This window comes from Bison bison, unplaced genomic scaffold, assembly GCF_000754665.1.
Source record: "Bison bison bison isolate TAMUID 2011002044 unplaced genomic scaffold, Bison_UMD1.0 scf7180017864363, whole genome shotgun sequence".
Lineage (NCBI taxonomy): Eukaryota > Metazoa > Chordata > Mammalia > Artiodactyla > Bovidae > Bison > Bison bison.
In genome coordinates this window covers 5,026,813-5,031,493 of record NW_011494935.1, presented here as the reverse complement: position 1 = coordinate 5,031,493, position 4,681 = coordinate 5,026,813, and the positions used below count along the sequence as shown (strand labels likewise).

Sequence of the window (4,681 nt, the reverse complement as noted above, 5' to 3'; positions counted from 1 at the left end):
CTTCTCTCTTCTGTCACTATCCTAATTCAGTCCAACATCACCTCTCACCTGGATTCTTGCAATAAGAGATCCCCTATAGCCATCAACACCTTCCTCCAGTGTGATTAAAACTCATCTTGTCACTCCTCTGGCCTGTGCTCAGTTGCTCAGTCATGTCCAACTCTTTCAGACCTCATGGACTGTAGCCCACCAGGCTCTTCTGTCCATGGGTTTTCTCTAGACAAGAATACTGGGGTGGATTGCCATGCTCTCCTCCAGGGGATCGTCCCAACCCAGGGATCGAACCCTAGTCTCCTGCATTGCAGGCAGATTCTTTAACTGTCATTCCTCTATTTCAACTGATTAATGGAACCAAATTGCTTTGGCCCAACTTCCCACCACCCTTGTACCCTAGTCTTTGTTCTTCCTTCCATCCTCTCTTGGCCCTGGATATTTTCACATACTATATCTTCTTCCTAGAATGTTCTTTCCCTAACTCTTCATCAGGCTAACTCATCTTTCAAATCTCATGTTAAAATATCACTTCAGCAGGCAAGTTTCACCCAAACCCTCAAGCTGAGTTATTTGCACTAATTATGGATTCCTGATGTCCTATCTTCTTCACAATACCTTCTACATGTGTTATTCTGTTCTCCTCTCTCCACACTCAAAAGCTCCAAAAGGTTAAGGACAACGGCTGCCTTTTCAACACTTTATCCCCCAGTGCTTATCAAATAATGTTTGACATAGAGTAAATGCTCAGTGAGGAGAGCATGGAACTCTTAATCCCAGCGTCATGGGTTTGGATCACAAGTTGGGTGCAGTTATGCTTCCCTGATGGCTCAGATGGTAAAGAATCTGCCTGCAATACAGAGACCCAGGTTTGATCCCTGGGTCAGGAAGATCCCCTGAAGAAGGGACTAGCAACCCACTCTAGGATTCTTGCCTGGAGATTCTCATGGACAGAGGAGCCTGGTGGGCTACAGCCCATGGGTTTGCAAAGAATCAGACACAAATGAGCAATCACCACAAATATCCAATACATATTTACTGAACAAATGAATAAATATTATAGCAAAGATAAATACCAGATGATTAGTGACTGTTATCACTTGGCATTTATATGCTTCATACTCAAGAGATGATTCTGAATCATGATCTCTTCAGAGTACTTACACATCGCCTTCCCTTTATCCATTTGGGATCATGGAGGATGCTCTCCAGCAACTGACCCATTTCCAGAATCCAGTAGTGCCTTCCCTTGCACATTATTGTTCCAATTTTCACATTCCTAGGCAGTGTTATCAGCCAAATCTTCCAGAGAGATGTCCTAGTGCTGATTCTGCTATAAAATAGAGACCCACTTTAGATATAAATTGATCTTGGATTTTGTAACCAGTAAGAATGCCTGTTTGCATTAGTTACAGTTCTTATTAAGAAATAACACTGAGATGGTACCACAAAAGGAAAATGACTATGACTTTGTCTTTTCTCCTTTTGATTACTGCTTGGGTCTTGAATATATTTTCCTCTTATCCTTATCTTTTTGATAATTCCCTTGAAATATCTGATCCTCTCTTAAACTAATCTATGCTTTCCCAGGAGAATTACACTAAATTTACGTCCACTCGGTCTTTATAGACTAATGCCATTAAACCTTGTTTGCTTTCCTTCCCATTCATTATGCCTTATTCATTAAAAATTCCTAATATTTATTAATCATGTACCAAATGCTACACATATATTTATACCATTCTACAACAAAAAAAGCATTGTATTTATTTTAATTTTTACAGAAGAGGAAACTAAGATTTAGAAAGGTTAAGTGACCTGTCCAAACCCCAAAGACACTAAGTATTTGAACTGGGATTTGAGCCCAAAAGTCTGTGCTATTGTCTTACTTGCTGAGATGCAATTTTCTTTTAATTATTTGCCCTCCTTTCCCTTGATTTTCTGTATATATTAGGTCTTCAATAAATACTGTTTAACGTTTCACTAGACCATTATTATTATTATTGGAAGACGAATGGAAGTATTCCTTATTTTGTTCTGTTTGTTCTTTCAACTGAAATTGAACTGAGCCTAAATAAAGATGAGATGGTAGTGCAGCAAACGCAATATGGATACCTAATGGTCAGAAGGAAAATCCTGTTTCAAGGTGTTTTCAAGAGGAGGAAAAGCTTTCTAGGGCTTCACCAGCTGATGATGTCAAACTGTTTTGGGAATCCTCTGGTATAATGTTATTAATAATCATTTAAACTATCCCCCGTCCCCCTTCAAAAGAGTGAGCCTATGTAAAACATTCCCGTTGTCTCTGTAAGACAAAGGATAGAGAGAAATCGGCAGTTTTCCCGGGCCATTGGTCTGTATTTTGATTCCTGTAACTCTCTACCCAAGTAATTACAGATAGGAGACTTATAGATTCATTTCCTCTGTGTCTATCTCTCTATCTCTCTCTCTCATGCTGTGTCTCTGGAGGGACTCCTAGGAGCCGGGTAGCCCGCCAGGCTGTAGCTCTGTGAAGCTGCTGTGTTTAAGGGGCTGTTTCACGGTCTCAAATGCAGAAACTCCATGTGCGGGTGAGGGCACATGCTCCCCCCGCCCCGTGCCCCCCGCCTTCTGTCCCCGCGGAACTGTCGGATTCCCACTTCACCTCGCAGCCCTCCCGCCTCCACACTTCCCCGGGAGTCATTCCTCGGCAGTCCCAGGATAACCCCTGACCTAGGCTGGGGAGGAGGAAGACTGTCAAGACGTAAAATAGGTCAAGAGTGCCGCTGGGACCCGGGCCTTGAAGAGACCCTGTGCGGCGGCCGGCGCCCCCTCCTCTCAGCCGACGCGGGGTGGGGGTCTGCCTGGTGTGGTGTGCTTGCCCGCGCCTCCGGAGGCCGCCGGGGGCTCGGGGGGCGCGGGAGCTGCGCCGCAAGAGGACCCCGCAGCCCGCAAGGTCGTGATGTGAGAAGTCAAGACGGTCTGGTCTAATGGTTAGGGCTTTCGAGTCCAGTTTTGGTTTCACCTCGGGCCACCTGGGTGACCTTGGGCAAGTTTCTTAGCTTGAGCCCACCAGCTTCTAAATCCATGATGTGGGGAGAGTGGGGTGCTACCTAATGCACCTGGGCGTGCAAGAATGAACTAAGTGAAGCATTCCTGGCACACAGTAGGCGCTCAGTTACTGGCTAAGCTGATTAGGTGGAGGAGTTACAAGTTCCCGCTTTGGGGTTCGGAACACTGGTTCGAGCTCCTACTTTTCTCGTTCTTCACAAAGGAGGGGTGGTGGGAGGGTAGCAGGAGTCCCTGCCCTCCCCTCCCAGCCCCTCAACTACCAATAAACCTCGGAGAACCCGGAGAGTCCGTCCCGGGGCGCCTTCAGACGGCCCCGCTGCCGGAGCCTAGTAGCGTCTCCCGGCGCCTGCGGGGCGTCTCTTTCTCTCCAGCGGAAGAAAGATTTCTTCAGTGTATCTCCCTCCCTCTCGAGCCCCCGAGCTCGCTCGCTGCTGCCTCTGTGTCCCGGCGGCCGCGGAGAGCCGGGTCAAGCCTCCGGCAGGAGGGAAGAGTCAGCCCCGGGGTGTGCTAGCCCCTCCTGGCCCCGAGCAGGGAAGCGAGGAAGAGGTGGCGTGAAGCCCGCGGGAGGTGCGCAGCCCCGGGCGACCCGCCCGGCCCCTGCCTCATTTTGCCTGCCTTCTGGGCACCGCTCGGGTATTTCAGGTCCCGAGGCGCCGCCGGGTGTCGGTCCTCACCACCCTCCTTCCCTGGCCGTGGCCAAGGGGCCTAAGGTGGAGGGTCCGGGGTGGGGGGCACCAGCGCCGCGCGGCGGGAGTGGGCGACGAGCGCAGGCCAGCGAGGTAAGGAGGGGCGCGCGGCGGGCGGGCCGGCTGCCACACGTGTGCGCGCCAGTGCGCGTGCTCTGAGGGGGCGTGGGCGGCCCGCCCGCGCTTCCTGCACCAGATCGCGGTCGGAGTCCCTTGTCCCCCTAGCATCCCTAAGTCCCCACGTCCCATTATCCCCCCTCCTCCAAATCCCACCCTCCCTGCTAATGATTTCCCAGTGCAGAAGCAGAGAGAAACCTGGAGAGACTGCGCTTTCTACTCCCCTCGCGCCCCCCTCCCGGCCCCCGCCCTTCCTGCTATAAATAATCTGGACTGGCGGGGGGCGAGTCACTCGGCCAGAAACCTGGACCCCGAGGTTTTCTTCTCTGGGAATAGGGGGCAAAGGGTGAGGAGGAGGAGGAGACAAATCGCTCGTGAGTAGTGAAGAAAAGCTTGCTCCTTGACCCCTAGAAAAGACCAGGCATCATTTTCTTCTTAAAAAAAAAATAATACACACACACACACACACACACACACACACACATATTTCCATGTCTTATTCTCCACGCTACGTACCCTCTCCACTCCCGGCCCCAAATCCAACCCATTGCTCAACACTCCTCCCATCGGTTTCTTCCCTCCCTCCACCTTCCACTCCCGCTCCCACCATTCCTGTTCCTTCCCTCACCTCCCCACCTCCGCCACACAACCCCCACTTCCAGCACCCAACTCGCCCCAGGCAGGGGATGCTCTGTGCCTTGGAAATAAAGTTCAGATTCCTTTCCCCGCCGCTTGCTGAGACCAGAAGTCGACTCCCAGGCACTCATTTTCCCCTAGCACTACACACCTGCTCTCCTTTAAATTCCTAATCTGGTTCTGCATATTTATGAGGAAACACA

At 50.3% G+C, this 4,681-nt stretch overlaps 1 protein-coding gene across 2 annotated transcripts in view; it reads left to right on the top strand.

Annotated features, from left to right (window-relative positions):
* The first annotated feature begins 3,746 nt into the window (after positions 1–3,746).
* GABRB2 (gamma-aminobutyric acid (GABA) A receptor, beta 2) overlaps positions 3,747–4,681 on the top strand; it is a 288,251-nt gene continuing 287,316 nt past the window's right edge. For both annotated transcript variants that reach the window (XM_010855335.1, XM_010855334.1), the window contains exon 1: positions 3,747–3,818. The gene's annotated coding sequence lies outside the window, so the exon portion shown is untranslated. The remainder of the gene's footprint in view (positions 3,819–4,681) is intronic.